Source organism: Sitophilus oryzae, unplaced genomic scaffold, assembly GCF_002938485.1.
Source record: "Sitophilus oryzae breed Bouriz unplaced genomic scaffold, Soryzae_2.0 scaffold_550_pilon_pilon, whole genome shotgun sequence".
NCBI classification, from domain to species: Eukaryota; Metazoa; Arthropoda; class Insecta; order Coleoptera; family Curculionidae; genus Sitophilus; species Sitophilus oryzae.
In genome coordinates this window covers 36,112-48,169 of record NW_022147141.1, presented here as the reverse complement: position 1 = coordinate 48,169, position 12,058 = coordinate 36,112, and the positions used below count along the sequence as shown (strand labels likewise).

The 12,058-nt window shown below is 34.0% G+C and overlaps 1 protein-coding gene and 1 pseudogene across 1 annotated transcript in view; both read left to right on the top strand.

The window, feature by feature from the left end:
- Positions 1–12,058, top strand: part of LOC115886998 (zinc/cadmium resistance protein-like) — a 44,895-nt gene that overhangs the window by 19,310 nt on the left and 13,527 nt on the right. The window lies entirely within an intron of this gene.
- Positions 5,312–6,576, top strand: LOC115886999 (annotated as a pseudogene).

Genomic DNA, 12,058 nt, shown 5'->3' with positions numbered 1-12,058 from the left:
TCCTGAACACAATACGTCTGGTCTGTTCATCTAGAGGATCTTTGATAGTGACAGTTACCTCAAGGGTAAATTGAATTTTCGTTCATTTTGGATGTCGTCTGTCGAAATCTTCCCTGAGTCATTATACAGGGTGTTCTCATATTCCGTGGACATAGAACTACTACGTATTATTAGAATCAAAATAAGTTCATTGGACACAATATTTCTTCGTAAACAAAAGTGCTTCGTTGGTCCGTTAGAGGGCATTAAACTTTAAAAAATAAACACATTTTTCAAGATATTTTAACAACAGATATATCGATTTGAATTAGATTAAGGGTGTCTGTGTTTTAGTAAGCTTTAACATTTGACTTCCACAAAAAAACAGTTAAAGTACGGGAACGATAAAAACTACCCCATAGGTTAGGTTAGATTGCTGAGATTTGGGATCCTGTTTTATCCCTCACTCGGAGGCCTTGGGCCCATTGCGGTACCTCTGAATTTCTTTGCGTTAAAGCACTTCCAGCTCTTTGCAAAATTCCCGATGTCGCTGATGTTGGCTTCTACTGCTTTTTCTAGTCCCTCCAAAAAACCATGCCGCAAAGTTTAAAAAACGTTTGTTTTCCTACGCCCGACACATGTTCCCTGAGGAATTCTTCTTCTTTTTCGTGTTCTGTGCAGTATTCGTCGTTGAAAATCTTCCATGTCACGAAGGTTACCCCCGTCGGACAGTTTCCAATGACCACACCTACAATTATGCGTACTAGGTTCTTTTTGTGCTCTAGTAGTTGTTTTGTCTTTTTGCTATCTACCAATTGCCGCAGTTTTCGAGCTAAAGCGCAGTCCTCACGGTGTGGTCTAGCCTTAAAGATCGCCGGATGTCTAGTTCCTCTGAGAAGATGGCTATACCTGTGCCTTCTGAAGTCACGAAAGCATCTGTATAGACTGCTACCTCTTGAGTATTCATTACTAGGTTGCCATCCCATTCTTTTCTTGTGAAAACTACTCCTACCCATATAGAAATTGTAGCATAAATATTCACCAACTCCACTAACGACTCTTTTGTCGTAAAATGTTTCTCCTACTACTTGTACTATTTAATATTTTTTGTCTCTTGTAAGAAAACGCAACCGTGCATACTTTTTATATTATGCGTTAATAATCTAGTTAGCAATTGTCTCACAAATATTTTATTTTCGGACGGTTACAAAATTTGATTTATTACTTACTGTTACACTTATTAGACTTATTTAGTTATCTTTATTTATTTATATTTTTGATAAATAATGTTTTGCCTACGCCTATCGTGGATGCTGCTTCTTTAGGTGTATCATGCCAATTAACCACCGTATAATCGAAAAGAAAACGGCGTCCAGTTGACTTGTAATTGAAGATCGATGACATTCCCTACATAATTTTACATATAAATTGACAGCGATCTTCATTTCATAGAAAACGTATTAAAATTTTCGAAAAAGGTATAGACCGTTATGTACAATATGTTAGGCCATAATATCATAGTATAAAATCAGAAAAATAATTCTCAAATTCAAATTCAAAGAAAACTATAAAAAGCTGTAGTGCAGAAAATTAACTCTTTATTTATCTATGAATTCCTGGCTGTCCCTTATCGTTCCGGCTTTTCTACTTCAAAGCTGAACAAATTACTATTATTAAACTTATAAAAAGTTATCAACAATTCAACAAACTATTACAAACTTTATTTCCTCTTTTTACATCCTCTATAAAACCAAAAAAATGGCGTATAACATTACAAATTTTGCTCCAGCACGTATCTGCGCGTTACACGTCCTTGCATTCTTTAGTGAACATTTTTTTTGTTTATTTTTTTAAATTTTGATGCCCTTAAACGGACAAATCGAACACTTTTGTATAGAGGTTAATTGTGTCCAATGAACTTATTTTGATTCCAAAACTACGTAGTAGTGCTATGTCCACGGAATATTGGGACACCCGAAACCCTATAGATTATTATGTAATATTATTCAAATTGTTACCCTGTACACTTATTTTAATAATGTATATTAAACCCCTGTATTTGGATACTGAAAAGCTTAAAATAATATCATATATTAGTGTTTATAGAGAGTCAGCAAGGTCTGACTTTCGTGTGTACGAAGAGTACAGTCCATTGCCAGGCTTAGCAGGTTGTGCAAGGCGGCACCACACACGGGTTCATATCCTCAGGTAAACCAGAAAAAAATATATAAATACAATATATGTCGGGTATGGGTCTCTGTTCCAATGCACACGACTGTACTTAAATATTTCACAAAACTTTGATAATATCACCTTTATAATACTACCTTACTATAATAATTATTCAAGTGTCAAATAATTCTAAAGGTGATGAAAATTGTGACAACGAAATACATCATTCAAAATAATATATTCTCAGAATCCTGTTAGTCCAGCCTTACTCTATATTCAGAAACAGCACAGGAATACGTTATTTCCTCTTTAATTGATACGAAGTAAATGGGTGCTGTAAGTCGTGTTATAAATGTATTTTTTATATAGCTAGCAAAGTACCAAAAATTACATTTAATAATGGACAGGAATTTCCGATATTTGGCTTGGGAACTTGGAATTCTAAACCTGGTGAAGTCACGAAAGCTGTCAAAGATGCCTTAGACATTGGCTACCCTCACATCGATTGTGCTCACGTTTATGGTAACGAACCGGAAGTTGGAGAAGCTTTAAAAGCTAAACTCGGAGATGGAACTGTGAAAAGAGAAGAAATTTACATTACCAGTAAATTATGGAACACGATGCATAGACCGGATTTAGTAGAACCGGCGATAAAAACTACATTGAAGAATCTACGTATCGATTATTTAGACTTATATTTGATTCATTGGCCTTTCGCCCTGAAGGAAGGAGCAGATCTGTTTCCTGTTGATGAATGTGGAAAAGCTGCAGTTAGCGATGTTGACTATTTAGACACATGGAAAGCTATGGAGGAGTTAGTTAAGAAATGTCTCACCAAATCTATTGGAGTTTCCAATTTCAACAAGAAACAACTCGAAAGATTATTGGGCTGCACTACTACTGTTCCAGTGACTAATCAGATTGAAGTTCATCCATATTTGAACCAACAAAAGTTAATCGACTATTGTCATTCAAAAAACATGGTGATAACGGCGTACAGTCCTCTGGGTTCGCCTGGAAGACCATGGGCAAAACCCGGCGATCCGCAGATGCTAGACGACCCCAAAGTTAAAGTCATCGCCGATAAATATTGTAAAACAACCGCTCAAGTTTTACTTAGATACGCTATTCAAAGATGCCTAATTGTCATTCCTAAGTCGGTAACAAAATCCAGAATTGAGGAGAATTCCGACATCTGGGATTTCGAGTTGTCCCAAGAAGATATTGCTCAATTGAACACATTGGATCACAATGAAAGAATGGTTCCGTATATTGAAGCAATTGATCACAAAGACCACCCTTTCAGCCATGGTGATGAGTACTAAATGACGATGATGAGAACATTTTTTTTCTGATCACTGATTTGTATATAATTTGTTAGTATAATAATTTTGTAATGACATTATAATTTTGTAATTGTCGTAATATTTTATTAATTTGCTAAACCATAATTCTTTTCCAAAAAAAAATAATTTCACCAAGATTATGTGCAACATACTTTTTCTAAATACAAATAGCAACAACGGTATTACTCTAGAATACTGTAATGCTGATTAAAACAGCCAGACGCCTCATATGTCTAACTGTTGATTAGTATTAGTATTGTTTGCAGTATAGTATTTTAATAATAAATGTTCACTTGGAGATACTTCAAAAGTAATGGCACAGATGTTATCTGGAGTAATAGTGTTTAAGTATTTTTTTATACTGTCTTATTAGCTGGAAATTGGAAGTTGACTAATGAAAGAACCTTCTATCGAAAAAAATCATACCAATATAAACGGCTAATATTAGACAGTTGAGATATATTTAAGAAAAAAAAATCAATAAAATTACAATCAAGAATTCTTTAAAAAAATAATGTGTATGTACTATTATGCCGCGACCACACATGCGGCAGTCGGTGATTTCCGAGTACTACCGAGCGCTTGTCATCGGACTTCGCCATTCGGTCCACACATGCGGACATCGTCGAGTTCTGATTTGGCGATTTCCGAACCAGTGAATGTGACATTTTAAAGAAATTTGTCGATTTTTCCTAGTAATTTCTAACATTCACTAGTAAAAGTTTAATTTACTAAAGGTTGCCAATAAAAGTTATTTTATTGTACAGGACGAGTGTGGTGAGGAAGAATGTTGGTGGAAGTTATTAGAACAAATAAAACTTTTAAGAATATTGGATTACCTCAATAATCAAGCTGATCCACATATCTTCAAATTACAGTATATTTCTTTAGTATATTTAATAAAAATTATAGAAAATAACCTTCTAAATATTAAAAGGGAAGACATAATAAACTTTTGAAGCGTACAAAACAATAAAAAAAACATTCATAACCATAAGATTACTCTTTGGTACAAGTTTTTTTTAATAAAGTTTTTCATTGTGGACACAAAATTAAGTATGCCCTAATTTTCTTCAATGGGAGTTATTTGGTTCAAAGTTTATTTGGTATGAACTGTATATTTATATCTTAGTGTTTATACAGGGTTGGCAAGGCCTGACTTTCGTGTGTTCAAAGGGTACACAGAAAATAGAGTGTATAGTTAGATTGGATACATGAATATCTTCAAACTTATTCGCTTGAATAATTTAGAGTGCATATTCTCATTTTAAACAAAATTGATACAATTTCAAATACTCCTAAATTTCATGTCACGCTGTATTCCATTTTCTCAAAAAATATATTTATTTTAAGTTAACAATTTTAGTTTGAACAAATTATAAATTTCCATTATTTAAAAATTGTATTATTCCCCATTAGAGCAGGCAATCTTTATTTCAATATTAACTTAATTTTTAAATAAAGTTATCGAATCTTCCTTTAAATCATTATTTACTTAATTTGAAACTCTAATTAGTTTTAGTTTAAATCGGTTGTATTTTAATTCCAATGAAATGTAATTTGTAAATTCTTAATATGAGAAAATTCAAGATATATTTGCCAAACGCATAATTCAATACCATGTCATTTTGGAGCAAGAGATTCCATTTCTCGATATCTACTTGATATACACAAATATATGCGCAAATGAAATAATGTCTTCATATATCCTTCTGCGCATACGGATCACAGTTCTAGGACGGTTCAGAATCGGTAATAACAGGAAAACGAAAAAAGCTAATGTCACCTTTATAATACTACATAACTATAATAATTATTCAAGTGTCAAATAATTCTAAAGGTGACAAAAATTGTGACAACGAAATACATCATTCAAAATAATATATTCTCAGAATCCTGTTAGTCCAGCCTTACTCTATATTCAGAAACAGCACAGGTATACGTTAGTTCCTCTGTCATTGCTACGAAGTAAATGGGTGCTGTAAGTCGTGTTATAAATATAGCTAGCAAAGTACCAAAAATTACATTTAATAATGGACAGGAATTTCCGATATTTGGCTTGGGAACTTGGAATTCTAAACCTGGTGAAGTCACGAAAGCTGTCAAAGATGCCTTAGACATTGGCTACCCTCACATCGATTGTGCTCACGTTTATGGTAACGAACCGGAAGTTGGAGAAGCTTTGAAAGCTAAACTCGGAGATGGAACTGTGAAAAGAGAAGAAATTTACATTACCAGTAAGTTATGGAACACGATGCATAGACCGGATTTAGTAGAACCGGCGATAAAAACTACATTGAAAAATCTACGTATCGATTATTTAGACTTATATTTGATTCATTGGCCTTTCGCCCTGAAGGAAGGATCAGATCTGTTTCCTGTTGATGAATGTGGAAAAGCTGCAGTTAGCGATGTTGACTATTTAGACACATGGAAAGCTATGGAGGAGTTAGTTAAGAAATGTCTCACCAAATCTATTGGAGTTTCCAATTTCAACAAGAAACAACTCGAAAGATTATTGGGCTGCACTACTACTGTTCCAGTAACTAATCAGATTGAAGTTCATCCATATTTGAACCAACAAAAGTTAATCGACTATTGTCATTCAAAAAACATGGTGATAACGGCGTACAGTCCTCTGGGTTCGCCTGGCAGACCATGGGCAAAACCCGGCGATCCGCAGATGCTGGACGACCCCAAAGTTAAAGCCATTGCCGATAAGTACTGTAAAACAACCGCTCAAGTTTTACTAAGATACGCTATTCAAAGATGCCTAATTGTCATTCCTAAGTCAGTCACAAAATCCAGAATTGAAGAGAATTCCGACATCTGGGATTTCGAGTTGTCCCAAGAAGATATTGCTCAATTGAACACACTGGATCGCAATGAAAGAATGGTTCCATATATTGAGGCAGTTGATCACAAAGACCACCCTTTCAGCCATGGTGATGAGTACTAGATGACGATGATGAGAACATTTTTTTTCTGATCACTGATTTGTGTTAAATATAATGTATTAGAGTAATAATTTTGTAATTGTTGTAATATTCTATTAATTTAATAAACCAGAATCCATTTCCTGAAAACTGCATGTTATTCCAGAATACTCTAATGTTGATAGACACCTAATATGTACACCTGTATGTACTGGCAGATGAATAATATGTTTTTTCTAATCACCGATTTGTATTATACAGGATGTCCCAGAAATAAGTGCAAGTACTTTAAGGGGTGGTAGATCTCCATAAAAGAAAAATATTTTCTCTTCATCGCTTTTCAAATAAGTCCAAAATAACGGAGATATTTTATTTTGAAAATTTCCAAAAAAATTATTTTTTGCTAATGTTTTGAGAACCACTGGATTTTCTTTCTTGTAAATTTAATTTGATACCTATGTTGCCATATTATCAAGAAATTATGTTTTTTAACTGAAAACTAAAAAATTTCCAAAAAATTTCCAAAAAATTTCGAATTTTCAATAATTTTTTTTCGCGAAAAAAACCTCATAGGCACCTGCCTACCCCAGAAACATTTCTGGGGTTGAACTATACTACCAGTTAAAATACTTGCACTTATTTCTGGGACACCCTGTATATGTCACTGTAAATGTCCGAAATGTCCATTTCGAGTTGGTTAGCGTGGTTATTTGGAGGGTGTTAATTCATCGGTAATCCTAGGTTTAGCGCGCTTATCCTAGGTTTTACCGCGCTTATCCTAGGTTTTACCGCATTTCCGCCATTTACAGTAACATATACAGGGTGGCGCACCTCATTCGCCTCGGTTGATTATACGAAAACTAAAAGATCTAGAAACAAAATACTTTATGGCTAGATGTGGGGAGGCAATGTGCACAATTTAAAATTATTTTAAAATATACAGGGTGTTTCAGAACTAAGATCCATATCAAAGTTATATTTTTTCTTATGGAACACCCGGTATTTTATTTAATTTTTCGATTCTTGGTCTCAAAAAAAGGCATTTATTATAAAGGTTAAATATGTTTAAAATCTTTGGTTTTTGAGATATTTAAAGATATTTAAATTTGCATGCTATAATAAAATAGATTATTAACACCCTGTACATTACTTTTCAGAATTAATTCTTGTGCTGAGTTTAAAGAAAAATGGTATTGGCTTCTTTAAATTTATACAGAGGTATCAAAAATTGGTGATCAATTTTAAGGATTTATTTTATATAAAAACTTGGTTATTTCAAATACAACACCTTGTATTTTTTAAAATATATCGAAGCAGATTCAAATGCTCTTTCAAACTATATTAGGGTTTCCTATACCTATCTAGCTCAGATTTTGAATAAAAAGCGATTTTTAGATAAAATTGCACAAGGTGGCTGGTGTCGCCTTAACTATTTTCAAAGTCAACATTAGTTTATGGACATTATCATTTATAATTTATAACAGTTTACTTAAATTTACCTACAATAGTTTAATATAAGTAGTAAGTATTCACTATTTTATCAAGAAAAATAAAACAGTATCTGCTGGCGAAACGAATGGATATCTTACTAGTGATTTTATTTTGTGAGGAAAATTGCTTCTTGGCCTCAAGGGCTTATGCTCAAAGACATCCAAATAGGAGTCTTCCTGATAAGTGTTTCTTTGAAAAACGACTTGTCCTATACCGATCGGATCATACGTCTATGCACGAAATACATCTTGCAATATAATATTTCCTCAGAAATATTTAGATAGGGACAGGCATGCCATACAAAAAAATGTTAATTTTTCAATACTTCATCTAACAAAGGAATAATATACATTGTGTTCCAGGTAAAAAAAATCATCCCGGTCCAATCACACTTTTTAAAGGAGCTAGATTTGCCCGTGAATGAGCCCGTGAGCATGAGTGAGCAAGAGTTGTAGCACGTGTGTTGTAGTCAGTTCCGGTGAAACAGGAAGTGACCAAAAATAATTGAATACGTCAATCAATCCTAATTTACGTCATACACAAACATACCAAATCTCGTTTTTTTATCTAAAAAAATAAAAAAGTTATATAGGGGTGAGCCACTTTTGAGACGTACCCGGTATATAAAGTTTTTTTTTGTCAATTAGGAAAGTTTGGTTGGGCTCAAGTGAAAAAGCTACATTAAGATTGACCCATTCCTATAAAATATTTCCCATTTTGATATTTTTTTATTAAATACTCTTCTTCTTCTTCTTCTTTTAGAAGGCGTATCTCCTGTTTAGTTCCGGTTTCCTCCTCGTCTAAGCAACTCTTGCGAGGTTGACTGCCAACTGTATTGCCAACGTTTGGGTGGTCGTCCAGTAGGTCTTCTGCCATGGGGTACGTTGTGGCGAATTATTATGGCCATTCTGTCGGGGCTCATTCTATTGACATGCTGGTTCTCTTCTTCTCTGTCTGTCCCTCGATGTGTATCCAGTTATCATTCTTAAGGTCTTCATTTCAGTAGTTCGCAGGATTCTCTTTGTTACTGATGTTTCAGCTCTGGTTTCCGCACCATATGTCATCACTGGTCGTATGCAGGTTTTGTATATTCTTGACTTACATTCTGTACTCAAGTGTTTGTTTTTCCATATGGGATGTTTAAGATGTCCTGATATTGCGGCAGCTTTATTGGCTTGTTTCCTTACTTCTTCTTCCAGGAATCCTGAGCTTGTAATTTTGCATCCGAGGTATTCGAACGACATTATCTGATCAATAGTTTTGTTTTTTATTACCAATTTGCACCGTAGAGGCTCCTTTGTAATGGTCATGCATTTATTCTTCTTCTCTTATTTGTGGAAATTTGCATGTTAAATTTTTCTGCCTGTCTGTTAAAAGCTTGTAGCATTCTTTGGAGGTCGTCCTCTGACTCTGCCATAAGTACTGCGTCATCGGCATAGAATATTTTACTTTATGCATTTTCCATTTGGTTTACTTTATGCATTTCCATTCGATATCCTAATCCAGTATTCTTGACGGTTTTTATTACTTGATCCATGATTGTGTTGAATAACAGAGGGCTGAGACTGTCGCCTTGGCGAATACCAGTTATAGTTCGAAGATGCTGCGTTAAGGTAAAGTTTGTTCTTATTTAGGTTGTTGTGTTTGTGTTTAAGTCCTTGATAAATTCTGTGAGTTCTTTCGAGACATTACTGCTTTCCAAGATGGTGATGATGTCTTTTAGTTGGACTATATCAAAAGCCTTTGTTAAATCTATAAAACATAGATAGGCTGGAGAGTTATATTCTAAGGATTTTTCAGCTAGTTGCCTGAGTATGAATAGTGCATCGGTAGTTGATCGGTTTCTTCGGAATCCTTGGCGCTCCTCGCTTATTGGCACTATTGAGGAGATTTTGTCCGCAATGATCTTAGTCAGAAGTTTTAAAGAGGTGCTCTAAAGATGCTAATGTTATTCCTCTATAGTTTGCTGGGTCTGTTTTATCTCCCTTTTTAAAAATGGGTATTGTTATACTTTGTTTTCATTCTTCTGGTATTTTCTTATATTGTAATATAATGTTAAACAGTTTTGTGTATTCCTCTATGATAGCCGTGCCTGCGTTTTTTATTAGCTCCTTTGGTATTTTATCTTGATTAGGAGATTTTCTGTCTTTAAGTTTCCTTATTGTCTCTTCTACTTGCTTGTGAGTGATTTGCGCATGATCTTCTATATTAGAATTATCTCTTTGGCTTGTCTCTTGTGCTTCCATTGGTTCATCTGTTTCTGCGTATAAGTCTGTGAAATATTTTTCCCACGTATCTTCTGCAATTGTTCTTAGTTGTATTTTTTCATTTGTTTCTCGTTTTAAACCCCTCAACATCTTCCAAATACGTTTTGGTGCTCCGTACATATCCGCCTCCATTTCGCTACTAAATCGCTGCCAATATTCTTCTTTAATTTCTCGTACTCTTTAGTACTCTTTCTCGTACTTATTAGTCCTATTCCTTATTTCGGTGTAGATATTTCGGTTCTCCGGTTCTCCGGTGTTGGAAATTTCTTGTATTGTAAGTATTTTTCCTTCTTTTCCCTTGTAATATTCTTGACTTCTAATGTAAACCAAGGTTTAATGTTCGGTCTTCTATTGTGTGATACATTACGTGTTCCTAAAGCTTCTTTAGTACCTTTGCAGATGTTTTTTTTCAGTTTGTTCCAAGCTGTGTTAGGAGTATCAAACTATGCTATGGGGTTAAGAGTGACATGTTATTAAATACGATTAATATATATTTTTTTTGATTAAAAATATATTAATCGTATTTAATAATACGATTGATATATTTATAATGACATCCATTTTAGTATTCTGATGGCACTTTTTCAGGGCCAAGGTTTACGCTAAAGTGTCACACATCACGTAATACACTTTGTACATACGTAGGTACGCGATAAAGAGCTGACTATATGGTCTGAATTGGCAATAAGCCACGATGCCATTATGCAGTCGAAATTTTTCTCCATATCTCGATCATGAATATTCATACTGAATACGAATTATTTTATTGCCTCATAATGTAGCCGATCAACAATGATTTTAGAAAAAAAATACCATATTGATTCAGCCGAAATACACCTCAGCGAAAAAGAATTTGAAAAATATGTTAATCTGTTTTTCTGCTTGTTCATTTCTTGTATTGTTTACATTTTACGTTGTTGATAAACAAATATTCATTTTTTTTAATTCCAAGTAACTTACGCAAATTTAGACCTTTGGTCAACGGTTTCCGTAAAGAACATCCTTGTTAGAGATGTATAAAATTTTTAATATATGTATTTCTAGCAGTGTCTCACAGCTTTTGATACTGTCCAAAGGCAAGAAACAAAGATGCCTATTATTGATACGGTTACTATAAATTGTGATTTTCTGTTTTTTTTTTATTAGATTATTTCAAAGTTGTTGAATAGACACTAAAATAATTGACTTCGCTTTACGTGAGAGATCTCAAAACCCAGCAACTTGTAGTAAAAGAACTGCGTCGCGAGACTTATTTTTTACATTTTATATCTTTGATAGAATTTAATTTTTTTGGAGACCCAAAACTTTTTGTAGAATATATAATCTCACTGGCAAAAAAAACCGGCCACTAAAAACTAGTCCCAATTTCAAAGTTGGATTACTCGCGAACCACTCATTAGATTTTGATGATTTTTTTTTGAAATTGTAAATGAATTCCTCCTTAATGGATGCTACGTCAGAAATTTTTATTCCGAATTTATTGTGAGCATATACAGGGCACAACAATAAGACGAAGTTTTTTGACCAAACTTTGTAACACCCTGTAAGGTGCAGCAGCTGTAGTAGCTATTGCTAAATCAAATCACATTATAGTCTCATCTTTTGTGAGCATTTTGTTTTTTTAATCACATTATCTCTGTTTTTATTGGAGATACGCTGCTTTAAAACGAACGTCTCGGAAAAATGCTACGCAGGCAGAAAGTTTTATGTGTAAATAATCAAGGCGACATAGGCGAAAACGGATTTATTAGTATTTGCAATATGACAACAACGGTTGTCAAATGAAAAAATGTCATTATCTGTGTCGGATGTGGCTCGTATTGAGGCTTTAATAATTGAGGATGGCCGAAGTCAACGTTATGTGTCC